Here is a 19,504-nt window from a genome sequence, read left to right on the forward strand (position 1 = left end):
CTTTATGCAATTTTGTTTATAAAGTTATTTCTAAAATTCTTGCCAATAAATTATCTGTTTGTCTCCCATCAGTTGTTAGTCCTTTTCAGTCAGCTTTTGTAAAGGGAGGAGGATTCAAGATAATATCCTTCTAGCTCATGAAATAGTTCATAATCTCCATCTTTTAAGCAGTACCCAGGCCATTTGTAATAAAATTGATCTTCGTAAAGCATATGATGGTGTCAGTTGGGTGTTTCTTGAGTCAATTGTATTCCAATTACAGTTAGATATCCAATAATCTTAAATGGTTATTCTCATGGTTTTATTGAAGGCAAAATGGGTCTTCGCCAAGGGGATCCTTTATATTCCCTTTTGTTTACTATAGCAATGGATGTTTTTTCTTCACTTGCTCAAGAAAAAGTTGATTTGGGTAACCTAAAACTTCCTTTTATTCAAGGTGTCCCGGGTGTCTCTCATTTAATTTTTGTGATTGATGTTTTGTTATTCTTCCACAGTGATTTGGGGTCTTTAAATTCTACCTGTAGTATTCTTGAATCCTTCTTTGTGTTATTGGGTTTTTAAGTTAGTGTTAATAAGAGTACTATTTTCTTTAGTGAAGCTTGTGCGAATAATTATCTTATTTCGAACACGATGGGATTTATTGTGGGTTAGCTTTCAAGTCGGACACGATGAAAGATTTTCAAATCGGACTCATCTTCCATCTTGAAAATGGAAAACAACGGAAAACTTCGTCCTTGCACCCATTCTCATCGAAAACTCAAAATATTTTACATTTTTTTAAACTCTTTTATTTCATTGTCTGATCATCCCACGGACTCGTAGCATATACCCACTTATCTATACGGATGTTAGCTACATCTCCATGTTCCTAGATTTTCTTTATGAAACTGGGATCCTTTTCGAAAAACATGATTTCCATGTAGGTATCCTTTTCTAGACAGGACATCGATGCGTTCAAATGGTCGTATCTCATCACCCATTTTTCGATTTTTATAGTAGCCTATACCCATGGTGTATCAAAAATACCTATGTCTCCCGAGAAGAAAGATTCTAAGTCAGACTCATCTTTCTTCTTGAAATGACAAATAACGAGAAACTCTGCCCGAGCACCCATTCTCATCGAAAACTTGAAATGTTTTACGTTTTTTAAATGCTAGTATCTCATTATATATTCATCCAACAGATTCGTAGCATATACCCACTCTACGTAAGGATGTTAACTACGTCTCCATATTCCTGGATTTTCTCTAGGATATCAGAATCCTTTTCGAAAACCATGATTTCCATGAAGGTATATCTTTTTTGAAACAAGACATCGATGCGTTCAAATGGTTGTATCTTATCACCCGTTTATCAGTTTTTATCGTAACTTATGCCCAATCGTTTGTATAAAAAATAACTACGTTTCCCGAGAGAAAGATTTTCAAGTTGGACTCATCTTCCTTCCCAAAAATGGTAAACAATGGGAAATTTCGACCAAGCACTCATTCTCGTCGAAAACTCAAAAAAATTTACATTTTTTTAAAACGCTAATATCTTATTGTTCATTCATCTTGAAGATTCATAGCATATACCTACTCGTCCGTACAGATGTTTGCTACATTTCCATGTTTTCTATTTTCTCTAGGATACCAAAATCCTTTTCAAAAAATGTGATTTCCATGAAGGTATCCATTTTTTATAATAGGACATCGATGCGTTCAAATGGTCGTAACTCATCATCTGTTTGTCAATTTTTATCGTAACCTATGCCTAATTGTCCATATCGAAAATACCTACGTTTGCCCAAATCCCTTAGGCATCTGATGGAATTCATAGAACTACCCATTACTCAAGTTTAAAGAAAAAATATTAAACAAAGGCGTAGGTTGTAATGGTGTCAGTAATCCCCTTTTCATCAATTTTTGAAAGACAATTTAAAATTAGAGAATTGTCTCCTAGGCTTGGCTTCTGAAAACTAAGTGGCTTGAGGAACTAGTGCGAAAGAGGTGTTTTTCACTTGTAAGGAATTGGCATTGGGTTTGAAATTTTTGGATTTTGATTCAGACAAGTTACCAAAAAATCCCGAAAAGTAAGCATCCTCAACTTGATTTTCAACTTCAAGCAAGGATCGAAAGGTAGGAAGGTATTTAGGCATCAAGTATTTGGCATAGTTTGGAGTAAGATTTTTGAGGGTGATCTTGACTTGTTTCTTCTCTTGATGTCGATTTCATAATTGAGCGATTTTAACTCTTCATCGAGCAATAAACTTAGTGAAGGCTTTCTTGGGTTTTTGCTTAGTCGTTCTTAAATCTCTTCTTGTGAATTCAATGTCTGTGTTGAATGAATATTGACCAATAATTTCCTTCATCAATTCATGTCATGTTCTTATACGAGATAAGTCCAGTGACATTAGCTAGTGTAAAACAGGTCCTGTGAGAGTTCTTTGAAAGAGTTGAGTCATCTGCTCCTCGCTTAGCCCTTGACATTGCATGATGTTGATGTATACTTTCAAGTGAGTCCTAGGGTATCTAATCCTGTCAAACTTCTCCATGTCTAGCATTGTGAAATTCTTTAGCAGACGAATAGTAGGGAACAATGTCATTGCCCCTAATCCAAGGATGAGATCGTCGAGGTCTTTGATATTCTTCAAGACAGTTTCAAACTAAATTATTCGATGAGCTAAAATAGGATTAATAGATAATTGATCATCTTCTAAGTTTTCGACGAGGTCAAATACAGCCTGATAATCTATAACTTTATCTTTTTTTTTTTAGTTTTTAGGACTTCAATTTGTGTTTGAATAGAAGTAATAATCTATACTTGAAAAGATTCCAAAATTTGACAGAACGATGTTTTATATCCATGGTAATTATTTCTTCTTGTGGCAAAGGTTAACTATTTCGATTTGACGATAGTACTCTGGCAAGATGACTCTTTTGATGAACCCAAAGTGGCACAAATGGTGGTTTAGAACATCTAGGAGAAATTATTACCTGATTGGAATGAAATAAGATTAATCATTGCTTTTGAAGGTTGGACTCTTACCCATATGATTAAAATTTTGACATAAGTTAACCCAAGTCCATTGGCAAACATTGATTCCAAATGCACTGTAAGTCTATGGTGGCTAAAAGGGTGTAAAAGGTTAATCATGGGTCTACCCTTGGTTGGGGTTGAACCTTTGGTCAAATAAATTAGTTTGACCATAGGGTCGAATCTTTTTTGTATAAAATGGTTTGAATATTTAAAAGTAAAACCAATTGGTTCAATCGATTTGATGTTGATTAGCTCGATCTATTTGTCAATTGGTTTAACTGGTTCAAATTGATTGGTACATTATACTGATTGAGTCAAATTGATATTACGGGTTTAATTTGAATGGTGTGGATCAGTCCACTATCTCACCTATTAATTATATTAGATAGAGTAACCCGGGAACACCCATAATCGATTCAGGTCGTGACCTGTAAGAAGGCTCCTAGACTCTAGGTTTACAACATGCAATGCATTTTCTCTACCCACCCTTACCCCAGATACACCTATATACCTCTCGAGCGTACCCAATTAGACGGTACGTGGTGCGATGTGCCTAGGGCATACAGGTACGTGGCTAAGGTTGTAACTTTCATAAGTAGTTTAGTATCCTACAAAAGGATTGACCACATACTAGTACTACATTGGCAATTGGAACATGTGACTTTGCAGCTTATAATAGAAGAAAAGCTCAGGTTGCTCTAGTAGGGTGCATCAATATACTTCTCAGTGTCACCTGATTGAACGATATTAATGCCATAATTTTATATATCATAAAAGTGCGTGACTAGAGTTGTGGTTTTCATGAATGATGTCGCATCTCACAAGGAGATTGGGCCACGTACTAGTACCACGTTGGCTATAAGGGACATGCAATGCATCATAAATTAAATATGCTAGTGGTGTGTGTAAATGGGGTACGATGTACCCAAGGAATTTTTCGAGAATATCCAATCATATAAGTCACATACATCTATCAAAACCAATCACATGCAATCATCAAACATTTAATCACATACCCATTAAAGAAATGACCAAATTTAGCCTAATCTAAAAACCTCCTTGAGTCAATTAGGTTGACTCGAGTGAAAAGTCAACCTAAGGCTGGTCTTGGATCAGGTCAAGTTTAACCCTTCAATTCCTAGTGGAGTGGCCACTGAAATTTCCATTACCCATTTTTTTAACTGAATAATAAAATGGGTCTGATTGGTAAATTTGGGATTTTTTGAGATTGGGAGTCGCCACCTAGTTTAGGTTTAGGAACTAAGAATAACTCCAAAATATATCTGGATCGATCCACGAATAAGAAAAATGGGTAAGGGGTCAAATTATGAGTTTTAGAAGGTGTTAGGCACCTGTAGACACCCCATTTTTGCATCCGCCTGATTAATCAACTCGTCAACCCGATCGCAAGGATTCCCAATGATGGATGTGTATTCCATTGTTTTATTTTGTTACCAGATGTGTTTCAGAAATCCGGATGAGGTATCTCGAACTGACAAAACTTAGAAACCACGCTACGCTAGGAAAACACAACCCCAGAAACATAGAAATCATCATCTTGCAAACCAAAAAGAAGCTTCACGATAAAAATCACTAAAATTACAAATTACCAAAATACCCCTAACCTCAAAACAACCCTAGAGCCTACGTTACGCTTAGGAAAACTCTCTCGAACACATAAAATAACAAATCGGAACCAAATAAATCATTTCACCAATTTTAACAGAATTTGACAAAATTACGAAAATGCCCCTCATAAAGTTCACAATCATTTCACATAAAAATTTTCATAAATGACACAAACCAACATTCTCATTGAATTCCTTACGAAAAATCAATTCTCAAACATCCTAGAACATTAAAAACCGACTTAAAACGTGAAAAGTCCTCTCCGGGGGTAAAATGGTAATTTCACAATTTTCATAATTAAAAAATTCGAAATTAATAAATAAAATATTAAATAATTAAATTTAAACATTAATGAAATTAATTTAAAAATTTGAACCTAAAAATCGATCAATCGGGCTCTCAGGCAAAATCGTTGAGGGTTCGTGGGATATTTCTTTAAGGACCCCTCCATTTGGGGGTCCAAAGAATTAAAGAAATAATGGAGGGGCCTTCTCCAAAAATCAAAGTAAATCAAGCAAGACTAAGGTCAAGGTATTAAAGTCAATCAAGTGAGACTGAAGTCAAAATTAAAGTCAATTAAGCAAGACTGAAGTCAAAATATTAAAAGTCAATCAATTAAGACTAAAGTCAAAACATTAAAAGTCAATCAAATAAGACCAAAAGTCATAATAGAATTCTAATTAAATAATAACTCTATCTAATAGAGTTCTAACTTAAAAATAATTCTACCTAAAACAATTTGAATTAAAACACAATTCTACCTAAAACAATTTTAATTAAAACACAATTCTACCTAAAACAAGTCAAACTAAAACACAACTCTAATTAAAAGATCTCTAATTAAACCCTAACTCTATCCAAATCAACCCCTAAAAACATCTATAAATAGAGGTGCTCACACCCTATTTTCGTATCAAATCATAAACCCTAAGAGAAGTAGGTCTAGAAGCTCCCCTAGCCCCCCATAAACCCTAGTTTTAGAGCCCCAACTCCTTACCTAACATCCCTCCTTCAATTTTAGTCTAGAAAACACCCAAAAGCCTTCCAAAAACACCTCCAACTCCGCAACGAATTTGAAGAGTTCAGATTCAAAAAACAAGGAGATACCTTGCCTCGGAGATCCGAAGTCAAATCCGGAAGCAGAACGTAGCAAGGGAGCACGGTACAAGAGCTTTTTTGTTAGATCTGAGGGAGTAAAGTCCTTGCATCGGAAAGGTATTTTTTTTTATTTTATATTTTTATCTAGGTTTTAGCAATGTAATTTACTTGGAATTTAGTAGAGACCGGCTTTGGCCGGGCGGGATTGGTGCCTAACACCTTCCAATCCCGTAACATGATCCCCGAATTCAGTTTTCTTGGTTTTAGATTAGTTTTTATCCGTTTAGAGTCATTGAACGGTTCCTAGACCGTAATAACTAGGTGGCGACTCCCAAACCTCAAGGGCCAAAAGCGGATCCGCGCACCCCGCGGATCGAGGGCGCTTTCAGTGGCGACTCCACTGGGGACAATTGAGGATCAGACTTGAAAAACCCCAAGTACGGGATGCATTGCCAATAGGACCTTTTTTATTTGATTTTTACTTATTTATTTATTTGTTTATTTGTTTATTTTTTATCATTATTTTTGGCTTAATTATGGATCATTTGTTTGGATTCCGAATACTTTGTTTTGGCACATTTTCATGGTTCAATCTATGACCCTATATAATGCAGGATGTCAAGAGGATAATAGTTTGAAAAAAATGGTTGTTGAACCATTCTCACTATTTGGTTTATTTTATAATTTTTGGTCATATTATTATTATTTTTTTCTTGGCATTATTTGGTTTCATTTTGGATAGGTCATTGTGGAGTTTTTTTTTTATGATTCAATCTAGGATTGTTTTGGGATGACCCTAAATAATGAAAGATTCAAATTGACATAAATTGAGAATAGAATGATGGTGGTTGAGATGAGAGTTATGATTATTTAAAAAAAAAAGAAGGGATTTGGATGAATTTTTATTTTTTTCGGTGCGTTACTAGACATATGCGGCGAGTTTTGAAAAACAATTATTTCTGAGTAATGCACTAAGAAAGAAAAATTTTCCTTTTTTAATGTTGTTCGTGATGAGGAGAGGATTTCAGAAAAAAAAATCAGAAAAAAATCGCAAAAAAATTATTTTTTTACGTTTGGTGTGCCGTTAGCAGAAACTCGTTTCTGCTGTTTCTATCTTCTTCTCCACAAAGAAGAAGACGAAAAACAGCATTGAAATTCAAGAAAAAAAAACTCTCTCTCTCTCTCTCTCTCTCTCTCTCTCTCTCTCTCTCCTTCTTCTTCTCTGAAGGAATCCCTATGACCGAAGTTTATGCTAATATTTTCGTAGAGGATTCATAAGTATTCGATTGAATTAAAGGAAAGAGAGTTCAATCATTTTTTTTTTTTTTTCCTAAGTCTGAGAGGACTCAGCGGCCTGAGTTCGTCTCCGAAGATAAAACGGTTCTTCCAACCAGTAGAGAAAGATGGATCGTTCAAGAACCCCACTCTTTCTTCTTCTTCTCTAACACCAAAATCTGTATTAGAATCGTTGCACGTTAAAAGAAACAAAAGAAAAAGAACATCTGAGAGAGAGAGAAGTACGGACCAGCAAATAAAAAAAGAGAAGAGAAGATGATAGTCCAATATCATCCATATAGGAATCGGCAGCAAAAGCATCGAGTAGAGGGAGCATAGATGTTGCGCCAGACTCACATTCTTTGCAGCAGAGGCTGTGGATTGGCCAACAAGACATGTGAGATACATTATGAGGTTGGATGAGACTCTGTAATAAGCGAATCTCTCTACGATTTCTACTCCAATAATAAAAAAAATAGATCACCTCCATCACCATTGAACCTGGTGTGGAGGTTGAGGTAATGTTTTCTGATCTATGAGCATATGTTTGTGGTTGCTGTTTTCTTGATGTTATTTCTTGACTGTTGGTTGATATAGATGTCCTTATTATGTTTGGAGTAGGAGCTTCTTATCATTTAATAGGTCGAGGGATTCATTGGTTTTCAATGCGAACATGTCTTTGAAAGAAGTTGAGAATGTTGCTGGCAGCAATATAAAGAAAAGATAAAAGAGTAGACTGTTTTGTGTGTGCTGCCAGCTATATATAAAAAAAAATTTGTGAATGATGTGTTGTGTGTTGCTGCAGCTATATATACATAAAAAAAAGAAAATGCAAAAGGGAGGAGGCTATCCTCACCAAGTTATTAAGATTTCATATCTTGCTAAAGGCATTTGATCTCCCCACGTGGCATCAATACATTTAAAAAAAATAAAAAAACAAAAAACAAAGAATTAGAGATTTACTTGGCAGATTCATTGTTGCATTTGGATTTTTAAAAAAAGGGGAATGGACTAGGCTTACAAACTTAGCAAGGTTCTTTTCTTACCATGAGTCATTGACCTCGCCACGTGGCACACAAAAGAGTGATATCGGATAAAATTCTGAGATTTTTTTTTTAAAAAAAAAATTTTAAAATTAATTTTCATTTTTGAATTTTGATTTTAAATTTAATTTCATAACCACTCATTTTCAAATCCTTGGATCTAAATTTTTCATTTTTAGAATTGATTTCTTCTCTTTTAGTCCAAGTCTTTTCTGTCAAATTAAAAGACCATGAAATTAGATTATCAATGAGGGAGCCACGTGGCCTAATGAACCTTAGCAATTTTGAAATCTTAATGTGTTAGTCGAGATAACCCAAGTTCTCATTGAGAAATTTGTTGAGTCCTAAGTTCAAAAATGCAAAAAATTCCAAAAGAAAAAAAGGTTGTTGGTTGTTCTTATCCCCTTGTTTGATTGGTGATTGATATTATTTGGTGTTGTCCTGATTGATGGATTATCTTAGTTCCCTTTTGCGTTATCTTGATTGATTACCTGTCTGATATGCCATGATTTTAATTGATATATATATTTGATGTGCATGAATGGATCTTGATTGATGTTATAGATATTATTATGTTTTGTGAACACATTTTCTAATATCTATATTTTGGTGGTTTGATATGGACTTATGGACCCATGTGTTTGAAAAAGCCCCGGGCACACCCCACCCTGCTTTACACACACCACATGCACGTTTACCGCTTTACTCACTTACACGTCCCATTTAGCCAACGTGGCACTAGTGCGTGGCTCGGTCTCTTCGGAGATGCGACGTCATTCACGAAACCCACAACTCCAGTCACGTACCTTAGGGTATATCGAACTGGGGCATCAATACCGTCTGATCAGGTGATTCTGAGAGACATATTGATGCACCCATGCTGGGGTGACCTGAGCCTTTGTCCTATTGTAAGCCACACAGTCACATGTCCCGATTGCCAACGTAGTACTAGTACGTGGTCGGTCCCCTCGTGGGATGCCAAACCATTTACGAAAGCTACAACTCTTGACTCGTACCCGTAGGTATAAAAGGTAATCTAAGTATATCAATTGCACTTCTTGGTCAAAACCGGTGCCTAAGCAAGATCTTGCCCCGCTGTACCCTACTGTACGAGGGGGATAGACTACGTCTATTCTAGACGAGAGGTATTTAAGTGGGCCCTTGCTCAGCATTGTGCGCCACCTCTCAACTGGAGATCAAACTGACTATTTTTGGCTTCAGAGAAGTGAATTGAGGTTTTAGATTATCACCTATACGGTATATCAAACCAAGTCACCACGTGTCGAAAGGTATATAGGTGTGCTTGGGCAAGGGTGGCCAGATAAAAATGCATTGCACGTAGTAAGCCTAGAGTCTAGAAACCTTCCCCATAGGTCACGACTCGAACTTATCGTGGGTGTTCCCGGGTTGTTTATTGAATGAATGCCTGTTGTTGGATGAATGTTTGTGAGTGATATGAATGTTGAGATCAAAGTGCATGATTGTCCTCAAGGATCAAAGAAATTTTATTTTTGAAAATTAAAATGGGTGCACCGACCCAGTAAAGAGTCCATTCTTTTACAATAATGATCCAGTCCATCCCGATCCAACAATCATGATGGACCGGGCCAGTTAAATCAAAATGGAAATCGAATTTTCAAAGAAGAAAAAGAAAATATTTTTCAAAAAAAAAAAAGAGATTATTTTCCAAAAGAAGGCTTCTTTAGAAGAAACATTTTTCAGAAAATATATTTTCCAGAATAAAATATTTTCCAAAAGAAGTGTTTTCCAGAAAAAGTGTTATTCTCTAGAAAAAATGTTTTCTAAGAAAAAATATTTTCTAAAAAAAAAAAATATTTTCCAGAAGAAAATGTTTTCCAAAAGAAAAGAAAAAAAGGAAAAATTTTGCAAAAGATCTATTTTTGCATGAAAAGTTTTTATGGACCTTGGAAAACTATCAAAAAATGTTGCAAAAAATAATCAGATTTGTGAAAATTTTTATATAATAAAAACATTATTTTCCAATAATTTTCAAGAGTGCAACATAATTATTTTTCTTCTGAATAATCATTGAATTGATGAATTTTTTAATGGATTGGTGCACAAAATTCAATAAAATCTCAGGGTTCATTTAAAATGTTATCAAGGGGGTGACATTGAAATTGGTTAAATTCACCTTCAAAGAGGTTTAAGGGTTATCATTGTATCTAAGCTCAATCGTCCATCGTCTATTTAGGGTTGTAAATCCGGTCAGTTAGAGTAAACGTCAATATCAAGTCAACAGTCAGAAATGACCTCAAATTTTCTCAACATCATCCAGTTGTTCTTTGAAGATCATAGTGCTTCAATCCTACCGGTTGTAAGCAATATCTCATTCCTCAGCCCTAATCAAACTTGTATGGGTACTTGTCTTGAGTTTTCATGAGTCATTTGGGTTAGCTCGAGTCCTTTTTTCCAGCAAGGTCATGTCTTCCTTAGATTGAGTCTACTCTTTCCTATTGAGTCAAGTTAGTTCGTTGAGTCTATAGAGGTATCTATCGCCCCATCTGAAATTGATCGGATAAAGGAAATTTTTGAATACCTCGAGCGCATTAAAGAATTAACTAATAATCGAGCTTCAAGGATATATTTTTCTCCTGAACAAGAAGATAAGAGTCGGGCTCAAGAAAGCAAAGGTCATTGACCTCGGAACAGAAATAAATTCCTAAAGAGATTTAAATAGAAACCATCTTATCTCTAGAGGAACACCAGGGGATAATAAATTTTCTCAGAAATTTCAAAAGACTTGTTCGCATGGGCCTATGAGGATATGTTAAGTGCAAGCTTGGGTGTTGTCCAACATGGAATGGATACTCGTCTATATTAATGGAATCAAAGAAGATGTTATAAAAATGTATCGGTGTTATCCTCACTACATCTTGAGTTTCAAATCATATATTATCAGTCGATATGGGGGTACCTTTTGAACTAAATGGGTCGTACTTCAAAGCATAAATCATTACTCTATGTTTAAAGTTGAAGATCTGGAAGCACAAATCATCCCCCTACCGTTCTCAAATCAATGGAACGGTTGAAGCAGTCAGTAAGAGTCTCAAGACTATCATCAGGAAAATGTGACAGTCACATCGAGATTGATCAGAAAAATTATCATTCACGCTATGGACATATCGAACTTCAATTCGATTCTCTACTGGAGCCACTCCCTACTCCTTAATGTATGGCATGGAAGCAATCTTGCCAGTTGAAATGGAGATTCCATCTCTCAGGATTTTGTTAGAAAGTCAGTTGTCAGAAGCAGATTGGGTTCGCCAACGGTATGAAGAGTTAAATTTGATCGAAGAAAAATGACTGAGAGCATTGTATCACGTGCAAGCTTATCAAAGAAGAGTTGCCCGTGCGTTTGACAAGAAAATCAAGGCCCGTCACTTACAAATCGGGGATTTAGTACTCAAAGAGAACAGGGCACCTATTTTTGATCCCAGGGGAAAGTTCAAACCAAATTGGGGAGGTCCATTCATCATCAAAGAAATATTACCAGGAAAAGCTGTCAGACTTCAAGATCATGATGGAACCGAGTTACCAGAACCAACCAACCTTGACCAAATCAAACGGTACTACATTTAAGGAGGCCATCTTTAGCCGAATCAATTTCCTTGCTACCCAATTCATTATCTCCTTTCTCAGCCCTTTGCAGCCCTTTCAAAAAAAAAAAAAAAAAAAAAAAAAAAAAATGTGCCTTTTATTTCTTAGCCTGATCACCTAACCTAGGGGAGGGAAAATTCGAACTACGTTTTGGTCTGATCCCAAAATTCTGGGGTACGTAGGCAACCTGAGAAATTACTTCAGGCCCGACCACATCAAAATAAAAAAAATCTATTTTCCCACACAAAAAATCAAAAAATCAAAGAAAATTCAAAAGAAAAAGAAATTCAAAGTGGGAAAGAAAATTTAAAGAAAAAGAAATAACTTAAAAGGAAATGCCACACAAGGGGCATTTGGGTTTTTGAGCCTCAAAATCCTTTTCTTTTTATACCCAGTCCTAAGCTTACCCATGAAAGTCCTCCTAAGTACCGTACGAGAAGTCAAGGAAGATAGCAAAACATGATTAGACAGCGACTCCAGAAGTTCAGAAGAGAAGAAAAAGATAAAAAATGATGAAGCCTGCTAAGTTGAAAACCCGAAAAGGGCGACTTAGGCAAAAATTAAGGCAAGCTCGCAAGGTTGAAAATCTGAAAGGACAACTTTGGCAACAATTAGAGCAAAGAAAGAGAGAAGAGCTCGCTAGATTGAAAACCTGAAAAGGCAATCTAGGCAAAAGCTAGAGCAAGCTCGCTAGATTGAAAACCTGAAAAGGCGATCTAGGCAAAAATTAGAGCAATAAAGAAAAACAGAAGAAAATCCTAAGCTGAGAGCGGTCCGAGCTGAAACATCAGAAGTCCGAATAATCAAGTTCAATACTTAACCTAAACCAGGCATAGACTCAGAAGCCACAAGTATCTTGTCTATGATCGATCTGAAAATGTTTACTTCCCCAAGTGAACCAAAGGAGATAAAGGTGAATTCTATGATGAGTCTCGAAAGGAAATAATTTTGTACTCTTGAGCCTGACTCAAAATCTTTAATAAAATTAATCAAAATTAAGAGTTGAGTCTTTATTGCGCTTGTGGTAATCAATTATTTCAAACCTTCATACAAGGGGCATTTTCTTTCTTCTTTAATGTAACTTTTCCCCCTTATACTAGGGGTATTTTTTTTAATGATGTGTTCAATTATTTCCAAGGCCATGGCCATTGTCAAACTAGAGGCATTTTGCTTTTGAGCAGTGTTAATCCTAAAAAAATAATAGGAACCCCAAAGTAAGGTTACCCTCTTGATAACAGTTCTTTCGAAAAACTTTTGAGGTTCAAAAGAAATAAAAACTCAGGTTTTAAATTCATAAAACTTTTTGATAAATCCTTGAGGTTCAAACAAAAGCATATTGGATCTCACATAGGTGATATAACATTCTTTCGTTCTCCAGATTCTTTTCCAGATTCAATCATTCTTGGAATCAATCATTTCTCTTCCAGATTCATTATCTTCCAGATTTATTCGTTCTCCGATTCGTTCTAATCAGTTTTCTCCAAAATTCATTCATTCCTTTGCCAGTTTTGCTCAGTCTCCGCCAAGGGTTATCTTGGATTTTGTTCAGTCTCCGCCAGGGTTAACTTGGATTTTGCTCAGTTGCCGCCAAGGGTTATCTTGGATTTTGCTCAGATTCCGCCAAGGGTTATCTTGGATTTTGCTCAGTTGCCGCCAGGGTTATCTTGGATTTTGCTCAGTCTCCGCCAAGGGTTATCTTGGATTTTGCTCAGTTTCCGCCAAGGGTTATCTTGGATTTTGCTCAGTTGCCGCCAAGGTTATCTTGGATTTTGCTCAGTTGCCGCCAAGGGTTATCTTAGATTTTGCTCAGTCTCCGCCAAGGGTTATCTTGGATTTTGCTCAGTTGCCGCCAAGGGTTATCTTGGATTTTGCTCAGATTCCGCCAAGGGTTATCTTGGATTTTGCTCAGTTGCCGCCAAGGGTTATCTTGGATTTTGCTCAGTCTCTGCCAAGGGTTATCTTGGATTTTGCTCAGTTTCCGCAAGGGTTATCTTGGATTTTGCTCAGTTGCCGCCAAGGGTTATCTTGGATTTTGCTCAGTCTCCGCCAAGGGTTATCTTGGATTTTGCTCAGTTGCCGCCAAGGGTTATCTTGGATCTTGCTCAGATTCCGCCAAGGTTATCTTGGATTTTGCTCAGTTGCCGCCAAGGGTTATCTTGGATTTTGCTCAGTCTCCGCCAAGGGTTATCTTGGATTTTGCTCAGTTTCCGCCAAGGGTTATCTTGGATTTTGCTCAGTCTCCGCCAAGGGTTATCTTGGATTTTGCTCAGTTGCCGCCAAGGGTTATCTTGGATTTTGCTCAGTCTCCGCCAAGGGTTATCTTGGATTTTGCTCAGTCTCCGCCAAGGGTTATCTTGGATTTTGCTTAGTTGCCGCCAAGGGTTATCTTGGATTTTGCTCAGTCTCCGCCAAGGGTTATCTTGGATTTTGCTCAGTTGCCGCCAAGGGTATCTTGGATTTTGCTCAGTTGCCGCCAAGGGTTATCTTGGATTTTGCTCAGTCTCCGCCAAGGGTTATCTTGGATTTTGCTCAGTTGCCGCCAAAGGTTATCTTGGATTTTGCTTAGTCTCCGCCAAGGGTTATCTTGGATTTTGCTCAGTTGCCGCCAAGGGTTATCTTGGATTATGCTCAGATACCGCCGAGGGTTTTCTCGGAACTATGCTCAGATACCGCCGAGGGTTTTCTCGGAATTATGCTCAGATACCGCCGAGGGTTTTCTCGGAACTATGCTCAGATACCGCCGAGGGTTTTCTCGGAACTATGCTCAGATACCGCCGAGGGTTATCTTGGAACTATGCTCAGATACCGCCGAGGGTTTTCTCGGAACTATGCTCAGATACCGCCGAGGGTCTCAGATACCGCCGAGGGTTTTCTCGGAACTATGCTCAGATACCACCGAGGGTTTTCTCGGAACTATGCTCAGATGCCGTCGAGGGTTTTCTCAGGAACTATGCTCAGATTATATTCAAATTATGCTCAGTTTATATTCAAATTATGCTCAGTTTATACTCAGATTATGCTAAATTTATGCTCAGGTTTTACTCAGTTTCACACAGTGCACACACTTGCACATTTGCATTTTTTAGTCAGGGAGAATTCTCTAAAATTCAAGGATCTGACACCGTCAGTGAGAGTATGCACTCAAGGACCTGACAACCTTTTAATTCGGGGAGAGCTTTACCCTCAAGGATCCGAACACCTTGACGAATTGCTAAATCAGGCTGCAAAATGAACCGTCACTAGCTTTGGCATTCAGATATCGCACTATCTACCAAAATAGATTTGCTATCTAGTTTGCTTCAACCCTCTGCCAAAGAGGGGCATCTGTAGACACCCCATTTTTGCATCCGCCTGATTAATCAACTCGTCAACCCGATCGCAAGGATTCCCAATGATGGATGTGTATTCCATTGCTTTATTTTGTTACCAGATGTGTTTCAGAAATCCGGATGAGGTATCTCGAACTGACAAAACCTTAGAAACCACGCTACGCTAGGAAAACACAACCCCAGAAACATAGAAATCATCATCTTGCAAACCAAAAAGAAGCTTCACGATAAAAATCACTAAAAATTACCAAATTACCAAAATACCCCTAACCTCAAAACAACCCTAGAGCCTACGTTACGCTTAGGAAAACTCTCTCGAACACATAAAATAACAAATCGGAACCAAATAAATCATTTCACCAATTTTAACAGAATTTGACAAAATTACGAAAATGCCCCTCATAAAGTTCACAATCATTTCACATAAAAATTTTCATAAATGACACAAACCAACATTCTCATTGAATTCCTTACGAAAAATCAATTCTCAAACATCCTAGAACATTAAAAACCGACTTAAAACGTGAAAAGTCCTCTCCGGGGGTAAAATGGTAATTTCACAATTTTCATAATTAAAAAATTCGAAATTAATAAATAAAATATTAAATAATTAAATTTAAACATTAATGAAATTAATTTAAAAATTTGAACCTAAAAAATCGATCAATCGGGCTCTCAGGCAAAATCGTTGAGGGTTCGTGGGATATTTCTTTAAGGACCCCTCCATTTGGGGGTCCAAAGAATTAAAGAAATAATGGAGGGGCCTTCTCCAAAAATCAAAGTAAATCAAGCAAGACTAAGGTCAAGGTATTAAAGTCAATCAAGTGAGACTGAAGTCAAAATTAAAGTCAATTAAGCAAGACTGAAGTCAAAATATTAAAAGTCAATCAATTAAGACTAAAGTCAAAACATTAAAAGTCAATCAAATAAGACCAAAAGTCATAATAGAATTCTAATTAAATAATAACTCTATCTAATAGAGTTCTAACTTAAAAATAATTCTACCTAAAACAATTTGAATTAAAACACAATTCTACCTAAAACAATTCTAATTAAAACACAATTCTACCTAAAACAAGTCAAACTAAAACACAACTCTAATTAAAAGATTTCTAATTAAACACTAACTCTATCCAAATCAACCCCTAAAAACATCTATAAATAGAGGTGCTCACACCCTATTTTCGTATAAAATCATAAACCCTAAGAGAAGTAGGTCTAGAAGCTCCCCTAGCCCCCCATAAACCCTAGTTTTAGAGCCCCAACTCCTTACCTAACATCCCTCCTTCAATTTTAGTCTAGAAAACACCCAAAAGCCTTCCAAAAACACCTCCAACTCCGCAACGAATTTGAAGAGTTCAGATTCAAAAAACAAGGAGATACCTTGCCTCGGAGATCCGAAGTCAAATCCGGAAGCAGAACGTAGCAAGGGAGCACGGTACAAGGAGCTTTTTTGTTAGATCTGAGGGAGTAAAGTCCTTGCATCGGAAAGGTATTTTTTTTTATTTTATATTTTTATCTAGGTTTTAGCAATGTAATTTACTTGGGAATTTAGTAGAGACCGGCTTTGGCCGGGCGGGATTGGTGCCTAACACCTTCCAATCCCGTAACATGATCCCCGAATTCAGTTTTCTTGGTTTTAGATTAGTTTTTATCCGTTTAGAGTCATTGAACGGTTCCTAGACCGTAATAACTAGGTGGCGACTCCCAAACCTCAAGGGCCAAAAGCGGATCCGCGCACCCCGCGGATCGAGGGCGCTTTCAGCACCAAACCCGTCCGATCAAGATGACCAGTCTTTACTACGATCCAAAATTACCCTACAGTCAATGGGTAAAGACTAAAGTCAAGCTAAGGTCCAATCTTTATCAATTCATATCAGATTTGCTTAAGAAATCTTACGGCTAAAATACAAATCGATAAAAAAATGAAAGGTTACCAAATTGATAAGATATATAAACATTCGGAATCAAAAGAATTTCCAAATTAAGAATAAATGAGTATACATGAACCTTTTAAATAGGAGAAATGATATCACATAAAATTGTCAAATTATATATATCTATATATATATATATATATGAATCTTTTAAATTAGAAATTTATGATTTTAGCAAAGTTACTAAACCAATAAAAAACCTAAATTTGTGTTAATCTTCCAAATTGGCAAATTATGATTTTAACGAATCCATGAATTGGAAATTCATGCACATATTTCTGAATCAAACAATAATAAACACTCAAACAAAGTTGAACACGTGGCAAAAATCAATATCTCATAAAAATTACCTAATCGATAAAATATGGATACAAAATATTCTCACATTAAAAAATTACAAAATGAATACGAAACTCCCAATTTAGAAACTCGCAAATAAATCTAAAATTTTCAAATTAAATAATCATGAATAAATGTGAAATTCCTAAATCAAAAAGTTATAAACACATGATAAATACCCAAATCGAAAATGTAAAATCCTGAGTTTTTTATTCGTATCTTGAGGAAAAATAAATAGTGAAATTTTGAGAAAATTCTAAAAGTGGGACTTAGGGTAAAACTATAGGATTTTATTCTAATTATTTTTAATGAAATCTAACCTCACCATTAGATTCAAAATGGTCAGAAAATATACTTTAACCTATAAGTATGCTAAAATGTGAGTCCGAACAGAAAAATTATAAAATCTTCAATTTTCGAATCGCACTAGGCTAAAATAATGATTTTTTGGTAAAGTAAGAATTTTTAATATTCGATCATACCATTGGATTCATAACGAAAAATTATAAAAAATAGATTATTTACTTGCATTTTCGAAATCCAAAAAATTAAATTATAGTAAAAAACGAAAACGACGTCAATTTTAGAATTTCATCGGACCAGAAAAGTAAATTTATGTTAGAGACATAATTTATAAATTTAACCACACCATTAGATTCAGAAAGAAAAATTAAATAAAATGGAGTATTCATTTGTCACTTTTGGAGTCTGAACGGTCAACTTATCATCAAATGCTACAATAGGCAAAATATCGATTTTGTCTAAAAAATTTATATAAATAATTTTAAAATGAATTAACTATTCATCATCATGTAAAATCATCCAAAATCAGTCATGACTTTTTTAAAAAAATTAGTTTTTTTTCGAGTTTCAATAGAAGCAAACGGTCCGTCTTCGACCTCTGACGCGGAAGGAAAAAAAACGTCTGCAGCGTCGTTCTCTATCAAACCCACCCTACTTCCTTTCATTTTCTCTTCTCTTTCGTCCCGTTTTGTCAAAAATTATTCGCATGTAATACCTCGAATTTCATTTGTTTCGGGATCAAATCGTCCTCCATCATAGAAGGGAGAAAGGACGACGGCATCAAGACCTTCAAAACCACCAGGCCATATTCAAAAATCAGATGCCTCGAAGTTTGATATATCTCAATTTTTGCATCGATCATCTCAATTTCAGTGCACGCATTTCGATCCTATCGCATAGAGAATAGTAATGACTCTCAATTTCTATTAATAATCGTAGATTGTGAAAATTACATTAAGGTTTTAACAAAAATTGTAATATATTTTATAACATAGAATTCTTTTCGTTATTTCAAATTCATGCTAGAACTTGCATACTTGATATGTTTAATTGTATTTTATAATAAATTATACGTGGGTAGGATATTTCACTAGATTATTTTCGCCCGTTGGGTTTTGTGCACTACTCAGACCCTGTTTTGATATAAGTTTTGTAAAATTTCAATTTGAATGATAAAAATAAATTTCAAAGTGTAAAACTGAATTTGATATCAAAAAATAATTATTTAAGTGAATGAATTCGAAAAATGAATGATATGTTTGAAAACGTAAAAAGTACAATAATCAAAAAAAAAAATTGGGATGAAATGGTAAAATGTAAGAGTCACACCAAAGGGATGATGTCTGTATTTTACGTTGTAATGTTGTGTGTGGGTTAGTGAACGGATATCCAGGAATAATGATATTGGTTGCATGTTTATTTACTTTCTATAGTGCAAGGTGCAATTTATGTTATATTCTATTATTTATTTTAGGCCGCGTGGCCATAATTGCATAGTAGAAAATTGGATATCCATTCTCAACTTTGTAATGTTAAATTCTTATTTATTTTCAAAAGAAAAATGATATATATATATATATATATGTAATTATTTTGTAAACTATTAAAGAGCTTGTGAATACGTGAAGGGATAATCTGTCACGTCATCCAGAGTGATATACTATCTAGGAATGTACGGTAGGGACGACCAAATCATACGTGGTATACGACGTGTATGAGAGTGGAGTCACTATTGGAATCCGGGTTTAATCCTCTCTATCTTTACCAGTGAAGTTGTAATGTAAAGACGGTCGTATATGAATGGATTGTATATTTAGAAATCACATGCATGCCTGATAGGCATAGACGAAGATGATTAGTCAGTCATCCCTAACAATCTATAATAGTCGAACGTTCTGACACATCAAAAAGA

Source organism: Akebia trifoliata, chromosome 14 (assembly GCF_017979445.1).
Source record: "Akebia trifoliata isolate Shusen 1 chromosome 14, ASM1797944v1, whole genome shotgun sequence".
In the NCBI taxonomy this organism is placed as follows: Eukaryota; Viridiplantae; Streptophyta; class Magnoliopsida; order Ranunculales; family Lardizabalaceae; genus Akebia; species Akebia trifoliata.